At 34.2% G+C, this 18358-nt stretch overlaps 1 long non-coding RNA gene across 1 annotated transcript in view; it reads right to left on the bottom strand.

The window, feature by feature from the left end:
• Positions 1–18358, bottom strand: part of LOC149901449 (uncharacterized) — a 39534-nt gene that overhangs the window by 16556 nt on the left and 4620 nt on the right. Inside the window, exon 2 of the long non-coding RNA XR_016457654.1 lies at positions 10284–10306. This is a non-coding gene — a long non-coding RNA (uncharacterized LOC149901449). The remainder of the gene's footprint in view (positions 1–10283; positions 10307–18358) is intronic.

Raw genomic sequence — 18358 nt, 5'->3', positions numbered from 1 at the left:
TATAGTTCAACAATTACGTTCCCTATTGGAAATGTTTTTATGTATTAATTAGGTCGAGATCGTTGTATGCTTTATTGCTTTTTCAAAACAAAAGCAGAATAAGTATGTCAAACGTTTATAAATCATTATTCATTCAACTGTTAACTTATTTGAATTCTGACTACCTATTGATACATTTCGATCTATCCTATCTTTACAAGACGAGCCCCTGTTAGGGGTGTCTGTAATGTAACCCTTAGCAAATGTTTTCACTGTCACCGCGCGCCATGAACTGTTTGCATTTGGTTTGTTGCGAAGCTATTGCTTATTTAAATGTTACATACAGGAACTTCAGAATATTCAGAATATTTTCGAAGAATATTTTTCGCAAAGTAGCAATAGTGAATTTATAAATTACTAGCTGCTCCGCGCGGTTTCACCCTCGTGGCTCCACTCCTGTTGGTCGTAGCGTGATGATATATAACCTTCCTCGATAAATGGGCTATCTGAGAGCTGAAGAGTTTGTTTGTTTGAACGCGGCGCGCTAATCTCAGAAAGGTCCGATTTGAAAAATTATTTCGGTGTTAGATACCCCATTTATCGAGGAAGGCTATAGGCTATATATCATCACGCTAAGACCAACAGGAGCGGAGCAATGCGGGTGAAACCGCCGAGGACAGCTAGTTTATAATAACCACTGACTAAAAACCATCTCGGGTGCGTACCGGACATGCGAGCGGTGACGTCAGCGAACACCTAATCAATATTGGGGTGAACACCCTCGCGTGTGTCAATGGGCAAGTTTGCGTATGTACTAGTTGCGATTTGTACGGATTTTATAACTTGGGGTTACAATGTCCCTTCGTCGCTTTGTGACACTACTAGACTTTTTTTTTGAAGCGACTTTGGTAATGCAGACATTTTAGGCAAATTCAACTTTTATTTGGAACTTTATTGGTATACGGTAAAACGAAAAATACATATTCTTGGTAATTTGTATCTCTATCTCTATATTCTATCTTCTCTATCATTAGTTAGTTACCATACTCCTCTGCAACGGCTGCACCGATACTCATGAAATTTTGTGTGCAAATGGATTAGGTTAGACAATCGGCCAACATCTATTTTTCATACCCCAAGACCTACCCCTAAGTGATAAGAGTAAGGCAGAATAGGGTTTGCCGGGACAGCTAGTGTTCATATAGGTACCTAAATTTAGATTTTCTTCTCCTGTACGGTTGGCAACGGAAGCACTTACTTGTTTGCGGTAAGATATAACTTAAGGTGTAGTGCTATTTCGTGTAATGCTGCTACACATTCTCTTTTATTTCACAAAATGTAAATAGTAGCAAAGTTATGAAAAAATGTTAGTTTCAAAATGCGAAAATTGTTTAGTTTACCTATTGAAATTTTAGTCGGTTAATATTGGCCAGTATTAACTGTCTACACTAGTACATATAACTATAACATCTGACTGAATATATCTAAATCTATAATACACTTTTTAAAACCCCACTTTCTTCAACCAACTCTATCTAGATATACCTACAACAAAGCCATCAAAGAATCCCGTCATTTCTGATAAACACCCTAAATCAAACTAACTGATGATTAATAAGAACATATAGCCTGTAATAAACCCTTTAAATTCCGACTTTCTTCAACCAAACCTCACCCTTTAAACGCCTACTTTGCTAAACCAAACCTAACCTACAACGAATACAAAAAAAACCATTAACACAACCTCTCAAAGAATCCCGTCATTTCTCATAAACACCCTAAATCAAACTGCAGTTTAATAAGAACAAATAGTCCCACGATAGACAACCGAAAGCGTCCGATCATGGCGCCACCGGTCTAGACAATGGGGCGGTTGTCTCACCTTGAGAATAGAAATCTTGAACAGCTGAGAGACTGTTCAGAACGTGTCAAGATCGAAACATATTTTGTGTTAAAGGTCACTCGTTTGTGCACTGTGAAAAGTGGCTACATGGCACGTGTTTTTAAAATTGGTCACAGATCTAAAATTCGATACCTGCTATAAAACTAGATATGTATCTTTAAATATAATTTATGTAAATGTTTATTCCACTTTTTATTCCACGCATAGATATGTGGACAATGGACATAATAGAACCTCAACCGCTTTGGAAGGAGCTACCAGGAAATTTGTTTTATTTCTAAACCATCGCAATTTATGGTTTAAAATTGAAACATTAATATATTTATACATGTACAGAACCAGACAGAAGTCTTGTAGATACTAAATGAGTAAAATTGTATAATCGAAATTTCAATAAAACTTAAGTTAAACAAAATCATAAGGCAGATAAATTGTAATTGTGAATTATAAATTTATAACTTAGCTTGACAGTTCCACCCCAACTAATGAATTTTAATTTAAAACTTCAAATACCTACCAACGTTCTAAGTTGAAGTTTTGTGTACTAAGTAAGTACTAAGTACTAGCCTCAATGGCAGTCAAGAAGGAAATTAAAGCCTTTAAGAGAAGTTTCGAATATTTAAGTTACGTACTTATTTCCTCTCGAGTCCTGCAGGAAAACTTTCGTACTTGGTGTACAGTTACTAAATATACGCTTATTAAAGTGTTTCAAACTAAATTCGAGGTGAAAGAAAATTATTTCGCTTCAAAGAAGATGATTATTAACTTTTTTAAATATGTTAAAAATATACAAAATAAGTAATAAATCACATCCTAATATAATTCATATAGTATACGTTATGGAATTATTTTAAACTATAAAATATATCATTTAAAAATTATGTATTAATTCACCGCAATATAAAACGTACTTTTATCGAAAAACCTAACAACTTTCTAAAAATATACAAACATACAATCACAATAAACAATATTCAACCGCCATAACCCCAACCAGCACATGCATAACCATTCTGAATCCGAGCGCTATTTTACAAAAATGTCGGAATACATTTTAAAACGTTCTCAGACAATTTACTATTATTGGCCATCTAGGTTCCACACGTTCCATACGTCACTGTCAGAGCGTCTGTCTAGACATGCCTTTGTTAACTTGTATTTATTTATTTATTTATTTATTTATTTATTAGAAATACCAACGTTTGTTTACATTGTTTCATTAATTATTAATTACAGACTTATTGTATTCTTCTAAATGTAACAAACAATTATAGGTATTCACAACATGCAAATATAAATTACACAAACTGACAATTTTTAATTGTAAACTCAACAGCGAGAAGAGAAAAAACAACATTACATTATAAAGAGAACAAAGTGTCTCTGTGGAAATATTGTGGTATTGATAGTGTGATCATTCTGTAGAAATTGAGTGGTAGTGTGATAATGTATCACTACATAGTATAAAACAAAGTCGCTTTCTCTGTCCCTTTGTATGCTTAAATCTTTCAAAGTAACAAACGGATTTTGATGCGATTTTTTTAATAGATAGAGTGATTCAAGAGGAAGGTTTTAACTTTTAGTATATAATTTATTAGGTTTTAGACAAAGCGAACGAAGCCGCTGGCGGTAAGCTAGTTAGTAATATATCTATCACTTAAAATTATAGATAATTTTTTATGACGATACACGGATTTTAGAGAGACATAAAAAACAAACAATTATCAGAAAGTAGAAATATTGATAGTATAGTAATTCTGTCTACAACAAATCGATTTACAATCTACAAATAGTTACCTTGTAAATCGATTTGTTGAAGATCCTGGGTGGATTTTAAATGCAGATAGATGTATTTTACAGAAAGACATATAAATCTTGTCGAATATAAACTTGCATGTATAAATGGGAGATAAAAATTGCTACAATCACGAAATTACGTGATCTGCATACTACGGGAAGAAAGCTTGTACATAACTTAAAAATATGATGTGAATAGAGAACCCTCCTTGTTTCTAGAAAATATTGTTAAAGTTAAAGTTAAATAAACACCAAAACTGTACATAATCTGTAGGTACACATCTTAAAAAAAAGAAGCTAACTTCTCTCAAGAATTTTCTGGCAACATTAGTTTGACGTTAAGCAGCTGACATCCCCGTGACCCTTAACTTTGGCGCCGTCACGTTGAATAAAAAATGGCTTCTTGCAGACGCGTTGCTAACGATAACATCAACCAGTAAAATTTGAGTTTTGATATTGAGAATTATTAACAGGCTAAAATGTATTTATCTTAACAATTTCGGTACTCTCTCGCTACTCACAATTTAGCAAGCAAGCCACTGGTTTATGTTAGGAGTTACTTAGATAAATATATTTATCTAAGGAGTAAGATTAGCTCACAGTCTAAAGTCATTAAAATCATACCACTCTAAAACGTCTCTCTTATAGTAAATTCATAACAAAAATAAACTTCGAAACTACATTTATACACTTGAACGAACCTTACGTAACGACTTGAAACACAAAACTTTTCACAAAAGTTTGCCCGCATCAAAAGCCCATATTCCCCCGCCCGGGGGAGCCGGGCTAATATTTTACAGTTGTCAAGCCGGCCACAAAACATTGGGAATGACGAAGGACACTCCCGAATTATGTAGGACGGTTAGGGGCGCCCACTTAATGTATCTTTTGGCATACGTTTTAGGCCTTTATAATAGAAACAACTTTATACTGACTGGTTACTTGGGAAAATATTTGAATAGGTAACACATAAATTAATGACCACATCAATTTATTTCGTTTAATACAAAATTTTTCTTTTGTCAGGTTTTATTGCATTACATTTATTATTATTAGAGCAAATTATATGGCATTCGATAAATATTTTTGTATATAAAGAATATCTATTGACCTTAATCTAATAATGTTAACACAAATACAAGAACCACACATCACACCTATAAATAGTCCAACAATCAGCCGAAACGGCGGGCCTGACGAGAAAAATACAGTTGCAAATAACAGGAAACAGTAGGACTTAGAAAATATGGTGCAAACAAAATAGAAACGTCAAATAATTAACCTAAAATAAGCCACTACCAGCGAACTTCATTACCACGAAAGAAAAGTCCAACATGATTAGGTTAAACTTTGTGGAACGAATATAGTAAAGAACGGATCTGTTGTATGCTTACATTATTTTTAATAATGAGTAATTTTAGTTAGTTCAAGTAGAATAAAGTGATGATGAAGTTTTTGCTTTTATTCGTGATATAAATTAGGCCTTTTCTTTCATTTACGATAGGATTTAGCATTTCAAAGATTTTTGTAAAAAATAACGCAAGTTATTAAAAGCATACGAGTAGAACTGCATGAAATACGAAAGTCTTTATTTCTGCCTTAACAACTACACATACACGAATTGGGCATTACTTCGGATTTTCACTATCCCCAAATATTATTTACAAAGCCTGTTCATATACTGTAAATAATAAGCAAACAGCTTCCAGGCACAGGGTAAGCCAACCGACTAACATTGTAATCGCTGCTACACATCTACGAGCGTAGCCTATAGCGTAGCACTCGTAGCATGGTATTTATTACACATGGATACCTCGTAGCGCTCTTGTAGCGTGAGATATGTAACCCAATTATACGTAGCTACGCGCTACGGTATGTGGAAACCAGTGGCTTGTTTGCGGTTGTGTACACAACTAGTGCAAGTATTGATTAATGCTTGGAAAGTGTCCCTGCTATCGATTATATGTAGAGGACATTAGACTTTTATGCCAGGAATTGGTGAAAACCAACAAAATTTGATCACTGAACTACACACACAGACACACAATACACACGCGGTGTAGGTATATATCACATTATGGAATATAGAGATTTTCATAATTATTATTCTTTGACGACGCGGTTGGCGCAGTGGTAAAGTAACTGCCTACTGAGCCGACGGTCCCGGGTTCGATCCCCGGTCAGGGCAAATATTTGTGTGATGAACTCAATTATTTGTTCTTGGGTCTGGGTGTTATTATCTATATATGTATTTATTAAATATTATATTTATCGTCGCCTAGTACCCACAACACAAGCCTTAATTGAGCTTACTGTGGGACTAGGTCGATTTGTGTAATAATGTCCTATAATATTTATTTATTATTTATTTATTCTATTATTAATTAAACATTTAAAAATTCTAGTTTCTAATGAACATGAGGAAACTTTATTTTCAATTAGCTTTAATATTTTAGCCAATACCGCATAGTTAATACATAGTACATATGACGATATACCCGTCGTAGTGTGGTTAGGATTTACATTATAATTAGTGGAGCGTAAGCCTAGCCACGATTTATCTACATGTTATTTTGAGCGTCCATTTTAACGCACGATACGATTTTTGTTATTCTCTTAATTGAGTTTGGTAGCCAAATAATCTATTTAAGCTATGAGGCGTACTATTGTGTTGTTCCCAATTTATCTATAAGTTTTATTTATACATTATGTTCACATTCATTTTTTTAGTTATTCTATACCCACAGGTTCGTTTAACAGTCGTATACAGAATCAGAACCAATAATATCACAATTCTCTTCAATTCCTACAACAACCACCACAAATAAAACGTGACACGTCACGGGCGGCCCAGTTCAACTTCGTATCGTGTCACAATGGAGCCGTACACCTGTCCCCCAGGTACTGTGTAGTTACAGCCAAGTGGCAGATACCTCGTGTAATTATTTCCACGATTACGCCGCCATTGGCTCGCATTGTTCCAGACGTGTAACGAGAACTTGCTAGGTATAGTAGGTACAAATTATGGGGAAAGATAGCTGTAATGGGTTTCCGTTTTTTTCGTAAATTATCTGTAATCTTATGAAACTCGATACCTACAAAATCAACTACCTAGCCTTTATTTAGGGTAACCGCTCAATTAGTAATTTGATTTAGTAAGGGTAATTATTAAAACAAACCCTCGATAATTCTTGAGTAACATAAATCACCTTTTGACATCAAAATCAAAACGAAACGTTGAAAGATACTTTATTTTTACAATACATAAGTAAAATACAAATTCAGCTGTATACTTTACAATTATGAAAAGTAATCTAACAATTATAGTTCTAATTTAGACATTCAGAACAATTACTTACTAGAGGTATGAAACCCAAAATACCTGGCCTTCAACACGATTCGTCAATTAAAACTTCATCCCCATTGTTTACATTTAGTGGGGCGTAATAAACAAAATTTCCTTTGTTGGCTGCACCTGATAGCCCGCGGCTTTACGTACCCCATTCTTGAGGGGATCCTGTATTCTAGCTATGTATTGCGAGGGAGATCACTTAACGATCCGGGTATGATAAGCGCTTACTACTTGGGGAGCGGAAACCATCTTTAGTTACTTGGATTAGCTTTTGACTTGTACCTTGTTACAGTTGGACAATACCGTGGCAACTTTATTTAATCTGAGAAAGAGGCGTAAAATAAGGTTACCGTACTGATATTGAAGAATATCTTATTTATCTCAAGTTGCGATTTTTCTGAAACCTTTTTAATTTGTAAAAAATGGAAATCTAACCACTTATATAATGAAATGCTAAAGCTGTTATCACGTGTAACTCTTCTGCATGGGCACTCTTAATGAAAATTCTTAATCTCGTGGAATCTATAAACTTAAACGCTACAGCAACGGAGAATTCAGGAGAAATCACGCGAAAAACCACGTCTCGACTTCACACGAACGAAATCGCAGACACAGCTAGTAATTAACAAGTTGATAAGTCACTTTTCAAGGCTTTATTTTGCTTACTTCAGCGAAATGGAAAGTGCTTTAATTCCAATACGTTCTATCCACTATCATTGTTATATATTATTATGTATGTAAGTGGCAGGCAAATTGTACGACTTCAAATATCCAAAGTGCGTCAAATTGCGTACCTAGTTTTATAATATGCTGAGAACTTGTAATTATAATTTTGGTTTGGTTAACTATTTAGTAAAAATCTATCAACAATAGTATGTTCTTTGCTACTCCTTTCACCAGAAGTGTTATTATAATGTACAAGGTTTACCACACGTGGCTTCGCCCGTGCAGTCAAAGGAAAACCCGCATAGTTCCCGTTCCCGTGGGATTTCCGGGATTGCGTCATTTTCCCGGGATAAAATGTAGCCTATGTCTTTTATCAGGTATCAAAATATCTCTATACCAAATTTCATGAAAATTGGTTCAGTAGTTTAGGCGTGATTGAGTAACAGACAGACAGACGGAGTTACTTTCGCATTTATAATATTAGTATAGTATGGATTAAAGCAGTATTAATTCCAGTGTGGCAAAGTGATGGGGCTAGACGACCTATAGTAATAGTTCTATCGTTTTACCCTGGAATTAACACTGATTCAAGACATGGCACCCCAGTACCCATGCACACGGCGTCCGTATCGACCGAGCATACGACCAACTTCGCAGCTGAAGTGACACTCACAAACTTTGTCACTTTACAACCGAGATAAACAATTTAAAATTTTATCACGCAAGAGACTGCAGCGTGCAAATCTTTTGTGTGAACTTATTTATTACTCACTTGGAAATTATATTTATCGCAAAATGCTAAAAAGCTGCTGAAATTGTTGTTATAAAGGAGATATAAAATAAATAAAGATTATAGTTCCCTAACCTTTGTAATTGTTCATTCATTGAACAGAGAAAGAGAAAATCTATTTACATGTTAGCCCAAAAAGGATAAATCAAATCGTAATGTTTTTGTCATAGGTTTTTGTACATTAGGTATTATAGAATAACTAATAAATATATTTTTTATTCTAAAATACCTACCATGTTTTTACAATAAATATATTGATGTTAAAACATATTATTATATAAGTACATGTGATAAATCATGCCTTCGCAGGTGGTATGCGAGCTCATTTTTCTAACGAGTGGGCGGGTATTCGAACATTTATATTTTCTTCGGGTTTTGGTATTTCTTTAGTGTATACTAGGTTATAAAATACATAATTTATCTCCTTCTCAGATAATTAATATTGTATCAGTTTTTATTTTATTTTATGTATCCATTTTAAAAATTCCTTTACTTTTATATTATGTACTTTGTACGTGATTGACCGACCGCGACGCAGTAAATTGCTTTATGCTATATAGATGCTACGGGCAAAGCCGGGGCGGACAACCAGTTTAAAAAAAACTCATCGATGGACTTAGATATTAATAATCATTCATTCATTCAAAACACCACGTTAAAATACCACTACCTACTCTAGTACTTATGCGATAGGCGTTTAAAAAACAATGTCCCAAACTTGCATGCCAAATAAACATTCCGAATGCCAGTTACACAAGTTACAAACACGCCACTCGAAGTATAAAGGGGTCACTGCTGTCCAATCAGTTGCGCAAATTTTCCTTTATATTTGTCCATCACAATAATTTATTCAACGTTATGCAGGAAAGAAACATTACCTGAATTAAATATAAACCTCAAATTGAAACAGGGCCTTCTTTGTATAGACTGCAAAGTTAGTTAAACATACTTTCAAAATTAAAATATAATGTACAGTGGCTATATATTTTGGACAGAATAGCACAACCATTCAATACATTTAATAAAAATAAGTTATCAGCCAGACAATAAAAATGTATGCAAAAATTATTGTTCTAATCACGAAACCATTTCAAAGATACAGTCAAACCATAAAAACATTCAAACTCAATTTATTTATTCAATTAGACTTCTAGAAGCACTTTTGAAACGTCATAACATTTACCATTCAACACCGATTCGAAAAAGAATAAATCAATCAAAACCTTAACAACTGCTTAACAACGAGCAGCCCTGACTCCGCAATCAATAATTCATAGGATTCAATAAATACTGATGATTTCCACTGGGAGCCGCTAACTCGTCCCTCTAGAACGTCTTTGCTGAGATACACGTTTTAATTGTTGACATTGTGTCTATAATTACGTTGATTTTACAAGCACTTGAGTTTTCTTTTATTTTGGTAAGAAAATTTGGTAAAGAACATATAAATATTATGCATTTTCGTGTAAAAAATAAGGAAAAGATATTAGATATTAGTAATTAACATTAATTTCATAATATTATAACACAAGACATCATTTTTAGTGTATTGTGTATTTATATTCTTAATTTCAGTTTTTACTGTGAATAAAAACTAGCATTTTTTAGTATTAAGGCGGTACAACTGAAAACTATATAATACCAATCTATAGAAATACTCAAACTCAATAGAAATACAAGAATTGCCGTATAATATAAACGATCGTTTAAATGCTACGAGTTGCCTACGTAACATGCTACGTCGTAGCGTTCAGAACTTTGAAATTGCCGAGAAACGAAATAGCACTTAAACTTACCGGGGTAGCTGCAGACACAGTATCTGTGGAAGAAAACAATTTATATTAATATCAAATACAAAAAAAAATAAAAAAGGAATAAATAAGTAAGGAGAGTACTTTAATATAAAGTATATATATATGTCACGGCTAAAGGTAGGTGAGAACATAAACTTAAGATTAGCCGGCTAAACTTAGGTTTATTTTCGACGAGGTGTTAATGTTAGTTTGTTCTATCTTTAGCCGGCTAAACTTAAGTGTAACCGCAGGCCCGTGGCTAAAAATGTCGGGGTGGGTAGATTTGGTTAGCGCCGGGCCGGTGGAGGGCTTGAGGGGCCCGCACAGTGCCAGAAAACACTCGCCCTGTTCCTTACATGTATTATAGTAACCAAATCTACCCACCCCGACTCAGGGCAGAAAGCTGGTGGCTAGGTTAGGTTAGGTTAGAACTCTTAAGACCCGCACGAGCCGAGCGAGCGCAGCGAGCGTGCTGCGGCAGCAGCCGGCGAAGTGCCAGAAAACACTCGCCCTGTTCCTTACATGTATTATAGTAACCAAATCTACCCACCCCGACATTTTTAGCCACGGGCCTGCGGTTACACTTAAGTTTAGCCGGCTAAAGATAGAACAAACTAACATTAACACCTCGTCGAAAATAAACCTAAGTTTAGCCGGCTAATCTTAAGTTTATGTTCTCACCTACCTTTAGCCGTAACATATATATATATATATATATATATACAGGGTGTCCCAAAAAGTAGTGATGAACGGAAGCTGGGAGGTAGAGGACTAAAGAGGGCTATCCGAATCACCCCCATGTGTGTTATGCGATTTTTCGTATTTTCGGAGTTATGACATTTTTTTCAATTTTTCATCTATCGCCGAGTACGATGAGATTTTCACTCATGGTGACTTCAATTATTGCGGAAGATGCTTGATTTTTTTTGTGTGCTAAGCTGAAAGATAGGCCAATTCAGTATGTTAATATTTACTATCGATAGATCTTTGAATGGAATAAAAAAAGGATGAAATGCCAAGAAAGGTAAAATTTCCCAGTATGTTCACCACTTCAAGGGCCTGTAAAAAAATAAAATCACATAAAAATGTTTTCCGTTTGGCTTTTAAAAACTTGCTCTATCTATCAGGTAGCTACCCTGAAAATTTTATTTTATTATTCAAAAGGCTTCAATCGAAAAATTGAAATCTAAATGTGGTAAGTGCAAAAATTGAATTAACGTGATGATTAATAAAAACAAATTAAAACCAATAACAAGGTGTTAAATTACCAGAAATTTTTAAAATGACCCCGCTGTTGCTCAGTGCAAGTGCGACATCACCGTAAAAAGTTGTCTTTTAAATGTCTGAATGCCCTTTTATCATTTTTAATGGTTTCTTCTGCTACTATGAATTTCCGGGTTATTTCGTCCAAATTGTAGCAGTCTCTCGTCTTTGTAGTATCCCCACGGAAAAAAATCAATATGGTTTATGTCCGGGGACCGTTCAGGCCAGGCTAAAGGGTAAAGATACCCTGAAAGATGGATTGGTCGTTGCAGCCTGCGCATGCGCCGGTGACGCCTGCCTTAAAGCCTGGCCTCCACGGTCCCTCGACCTAAACCCCATTGATTTGTTTCAATGGGGATACTAAAAAGACCTCGGTTACTTGAGAGAATGCCACAATTTGGACGAAATAACCCGGAAATTCATAGTAGCAGAAGAAACCATTTAAAATTATAAAATGGCATAAAGACATTTAAAAGACAACTTTTTACGGTGATGTCGCACTTGCATTGACCAACAGCGGGGTTATTTAAAAAAAATCTGGTAACTAAACACCTATTTATTGGTTTTAATGATCATCATGTTAATACAATTTTTGCACTTACCACATTTAGATTTCAATTTTTCGATTGAAGCCTTCTGAATAATAAAATGAAATTTTTAGGGTAGCTACCCAATTGACAGAGCAAGTTTTTAAAAGCCAAACGGAAAACTTTTTTTATGTGATTTTATTTTTTTATGGGCCCTTGAAGTTGTGAACATACTGGGTAATTTTATCTTTCTTGGCATTTAATTCCTTTTTTTATTCCATTCGAAGATCTAACGATAGTAAGTGTTAGCATAATGAATTGGCCTATCTTTCAGCTTAGCACACAAAAAAAATCAAGCATCTTGCGCAATAATTGACGTCACCATGAGTGAAAATATCATCGTACTCGGCGATAGGAGAAAAATTGAAAAAAGAGTCATAACTCCGAAACTACGAAAAATCGCATAACACACATGGGGGTGATTCGGATAGCCCTCTAGGTCCTCTACCTCCTGGCTTCAGTTCATCCATACTTCTTGGGACACCCTGTATATATATATAACGATTACGATAATTACGACCGATTACGATAATTCTTTTTTATTATATTCCTTGAAGTACGAGTAGTAGTTTCCAATAAAAATATATCACTATAACAATAAACTACTTCAAACTTTTTAGAATAATTTCATATTAAATACCCACTCAAGGCTTTGAAATGTAACTTTAAACTTTTCATTATTTTTTCATTTCTATTAAGTAAAATTTATGTTACATATTTATTCTCATAACTTGTAACAACCGTAATTATTACCGCAAATTTCCACAAGGCACAACCCTAATTGTAAACCCTTTATTATTTTAAAAAATACATCGCTACCTTCACATAGTAGCCATAAGTAAAAATAAAAGAGGGAAACAAACGGTCCCCTTTCCACATTCACCTACAAAAACTCCACTACATAAATTACATGAAGCCGAACACTAACGAGCAAATGCACACCAATCTAGATCTAATTGACACCGTCGTTAGATCTTAATTCCCTTAATTACTCTCGAACTAGCGTCTAATAGGGGTGGTCCAAACTATTAGAGCGGAGGTCAAATGAATTACTAAGTTAGGAATAGGATATGTTAGATTTAACCACCTGTATTTACGAGAGACTTACAAAATAACTGTATAAAAAAGCTACAATTTACAAACAGAACAGTGTATCTATACTTAATATAAGCTGAAGAGTTTGTTTGTTTGTTTGAACGCGCTAATCTCGGGAACTACTGGTCTGATTTGAAAAATTATTTCGGTGTTAGATAGCCCATTTATCGAGGAAGGCTTTATCATCTCGCTAAGACAAACAGGAGCGGAGCAATGCGGGTAAAACCGCAGAGCACAGCTAGTAGCTTATAAAATTCTGCTATAAATCAATAATTTCACAAAAGAAACAAGTTCTAGTTTCTGTCTTATAAACTCCCTCCAGTGTTTGAGACTGTGTATTGAATTTCAATTAGGTACCAATAAAAGAATACACTGGCAAGTGTTTATTTATTCTAACTTTATTGCATCCGTAATAGATTTTCTAGACAACTTTTCAATTACCACTTGTTATTTTTTAAAGAATATAGAATTTTATTTAACGCAGTATTCTATAAATTTATAAGTAACGTAACATTATTTCTTGACGTACTATTATTAAACATCAGACTTGATATTATAACCCACAGAAACTCCCTTTTATATTTAAAGGGTCCAAAGGTCATACCGGTCTATAATAGTCGAACAATTCTATAAATAGCAAGAATAAAAATAATCTTTGACATAAGGTCATTAACCATCGTTATAAAACTAAAATTATCAATGTTTCGCATCTACTGTCAGTGTTCTTTATCAGATAATTAATTATAGTATAAGTATACATAAAAATAAATACTTTTTATATCTTATAATTTATAAGAAAAGCTGTTAATTTAGATGTATAAATTTTTACCTGTAAATAACTTCAATGCGATATTCACGTAAAAAAGCGTCCAGACAAACAGATAATATCTTGTCAAAGACAAGAGAGAAGAGAAATCAAAGCTGAAAATCTTGGAGGCCACTCTGATAATTTTATACATCCATGTTTTTCTAACTGATCATATAATTCTTCATATGCTCCTTTTTTGTGTATGTACTTTGCAACATTTTGTCCTAGTCCTTTCAATCTACTTACACATGACAAATTCATCTCACTGACCAGCCAACATTGCTAACCACATACTCCAAATGTCAATTTCCTAGGCCATTTATGTAACATGTATTGAATTGGCTTACGTCAGCCGTTGGTGGCCGCCTCGGATACATTTCAGAACACGCAACATTGGCCTAACTTTGTGCCTAACGGCGAATCAAATATTTAACAATGCCAAACTTTCAGTGGCAAACGAATTAAAACAGAACTGTTTCTAAAATTCATATCTATCTTCAATTTATCATTTTGAGTTTAAACTTTTAACAAATTATCGATATAATAAATGTCCTCCATTGTAGGACTATTTGTTGGTAAAATAAATAGTCCTTCAATTGAGATCGCTAAAATAGTTGCATGAATTTCGGTCAAAGCGACGTACAACAGCTTAAGATAGAATACATGTGTAGGATAATATCTCAATTAAAACTGGCCTAAATCTAAATTTCTCCTCTAAATTCTAGATAGGAAAAAATGTCAAAAGGCAAAAATATTCGAATCATTTTAATACCGACTTAGAAACATGGCTCTGAAAGGCTTTACATATTTTCTGGTAACCAGGTCACAATAATTATCTGTTAATACGATTAGAGAAGGTTTAATTATCAGCTTTGCGCATATATAATTCAAACCAAATAAAGGTTATATATATATATATATATATATATATATATATATATATATAACCTTTATTTGGTTTGATATATATATATATATATATATATATATATATATATATATACTAGCGGTCCGCCCCGGCTTCGCCCGTGGTATATATTTACGTTTTCTCTACATAAAAACCATCCTCGTACTTCAAGGAATATAATAAAAAAAGAATTATCGAAATCGGTTCAGCCGTTCTCGAGTTATGCGCTTACCAACACATTTTGCGATTCATTTTTATATATAAGAGATAAGTCAACCTAGAAATTCATGGGAAGAATGGATAATGACCCTAATTTTGAAAATATTAGTCAGAAATCTCAATAAAGACTCCGAAATAATAGTCATTTGATCTTTCTGACAAAAAGTAAAATGTATTTTTCTATGCATTATAAAGGTTTTGTGTGAGTACTCGTGACTCCATAGATCCTCAGTATTGTGCAGATTTTTAACCTCTTTGCAAATCAAAAGAAGCAAATGATCGTACCTTTATGATATAATAAGTTAAAATTAATGGAAGTATAACTAAACTGTCGTTTAACCAACTTTAACCCATTGAGCCCCGAACGGCCCGATCGGTCCACGACACAATAGATTTTCTATTGTGTCTGTGATTCCGGGGCCTGAGTTATAATACGGACCGGGTTAGCTAGCTTACTAACTTCATTATTCAAGTTATCAAATATGAAAGTCTAGTTTCCATGTTGAAATTATCATCTTTAATATTCATGCCAGTTAGCCCGACGAGCTATTGACCACTTATTTCAGTCAAGATATGACAATCGGTATTTGTAGGAAAGGATGGCTTTTCCGGGAATTTTTAGCTGTTCTTTTGAATATCTGTAATTACTATTGCAAAGAATGTTTTTATTCTAGTATTATTCATTCGCCATAACTTATTAATTAAAATTATTTTATTTCGGCTTATAATAGATATAGAAATAGAACCTTATAAGGTTCAGCGTGACTCGACGCCTTTCCGGCTTCCTTCCACCGGCATGTTGGCCGAACGCTATTTCCGTTACACCGAAAATAATTAAGTAGGTCATATCTACTACTTGCTGTTCTACATCCGATATATAAACAATAATGGAATAAAAACATCATTATGTAATAAATATCTTAAAAATAAAAGCATTACAACTGCAATAGTGACGCGGTGTACCAACGCCATCTATCCCGCGCGGCGGGAACTAAACGTATTACATAAAACTCACCGCGCAAATTTCAAAATCGAATAGAACACGACGAGAGCACAGACAAAGCACTGTTTATGTCACAGTTTGCACAAAGGTATATTATTAGCGGCTAGTGTTCGTTCGCACGTGTGACGGGCCCGGGCGGCGCGGGCGGACTGCCGCGGCGCTGCGCCCCAACCTGCGCGGACCTAACCCGAATACCCGGGCAAAGAGTAAAAAACTTAGATGTGCTGTGACGTAGATATTAGATAACTTAGAGGGATGCGTAGGCAAAGAATGTGCACGTTAGACACAGCATCGATCGAAGGTGGAATGTATAATCTATACATTTTCTCATTTATGATTTTTTTTATACTACCTATATAGTGGAACCAACATTATCTGTTAAACATGCGATAGATAATGGTGTGGCTTCGTAATAGCCGCATTATTATATTGTATTAAATAATAAAAGCCAGCACTTTATACGGAAATTATATTCTTTTGTTCCAAATAAAAATCGTAGCAGTTGCTACGCGGATTTTTGTTTCACTATTATAATGTACGTTGATTAAAAAATACGTTCTCAGCTATTTAAATGTTTTACTTTATACACATGTTGTGAATGTACCTATAATAGTGGTATTTAGGTTATGGATGAAATACTTAGTTTATGCATGAAAAATCAGGACACTCGAAAAGATGTTGCTAGCCAAAGAATGATCGAATTTCTGACGCGGCAAATGTTACCTCCGAGTATAATTCGTAAACCTCAAACTATGAATGTGAAATTTCATTTCTTATAAATTATAATATTTCAATCGAATAATCGACATAATTTTACTAGGTAGAGAAAATCTTTTTTATCCTAGAAAAGATATTACATCTGACTAAATCCGATAGTAACTCTAAGTAATATAAACAATTTTTTAAGTTTGTATCAGGCGTAGAACGTTTATGCTTGTTTCAAATGGCTCCACTGTACCTATGCGTTAGTTGTTACTCTAAACTTCGACTAACCCATATATTTTATGCCATTATTGATCTACATTCTGACAAGTCATTTTAAAGGCTACATTCGTCAGTCAAAATCAGCGTTATTACTTTTTCTACAACACTTGCTGATATGCGAACCATTTTGGCACTTTTTTTTTTTGCTTTAGCTAGCTGCCCCGTCAGATGTTGCTCTGCTCTACTCTGCTGCCCTGCTCTTTTTTTACGTTAAATTAAAATTGGCCGAATAGGTCGAGTTTATCGAGTTTTGCTCTTAGCAACACGTTTGGCGATTCATTTGATTATATGGAAAAAAATCGTGATTTTTTTACGCCAAATAACATTATACCTATGCATATGTTAGATTTACGATTGTACTTTAATCGACAGTACAACAACTACATAGTTAAGCACATACCATCAATATCATAGTAAACATTTGATCAACGTTGACGTGCCCAGAGCGGAAGCCCCACAAGAGGCGAGCTATTTACGTCCCTCCTTGCAACCTCTCGACACACTTCCACGAAGATAAATTAAATAAAAACCCTCTTTAATAAATAAAACTAGCGCTGACCTGGCCTTAATTAAGTTAATTGTGATATTTCGTTTTACGTTGTTGGTTACATATTGATATTGTGTAAGACGTCGTTGCTACGGTTATCTATTTAATTAGAAACACAAATTCCCATACTTGCTGTATGTTAACATGTACCTATAAATTTTCTGCGAAAGCAAACTGTGCAACTTACTAAGGTCATTTTCGTATTAAGAAAATTGTAATTCTGACCATTCAGTTCAAAGGTTATCTGTTCCATTAATACTAGTTCTAATACATATAAATATTAAATAAATAAATCGAAAAACACAAATGATTACAAAATAATACCTAACGGGTTAAAAGTTTAAATCTACTTATTTTTAGTTAGCTTCGTAGCTAGCTACAAAGCTAATTTTGAATTTGTAAATGTATATGAACTCCACTCCAATATGACAAACTTATGTATGAATTCAAATAAAGATTTTATTTATTTATTTATTTTATTTATATCCTGAAGACGTCACCAGATAACACCGCGAACAGATAATAATATCGCGGGTAATTTTATTATGATTTCATCGTTTACAGACGCACGCCATTTTGAAAGATGCTCAGAAATCAGAATTAGGCAATTAGCATTTTCCAAAGATACACATGGAACCGGTTGCAGGCCGACATAGTCCTATTGC

This window comes from Colias eurytheme, chromosome 17 (genome assembly GCF_061535395.1).
Source record: "Colias eurytheme isolate Ceu_HAF_F1 chromosome 17, ilColEury1 Martin Lab GWU primary, whole genome shotgun sequence".
NCBI classification, from domain to species: domain Eukaryota; kingdom Metazoa; phylum Arthropoda; class Insecta; order Lepidoptera; family Pieridae; genus Colias; species Colias eurytheme.
The sequence above is the reverse complement of the archived record's forward strand: the minus strand, read 5'-3'. Positions and strand labels throughout refer to the sequence as shown.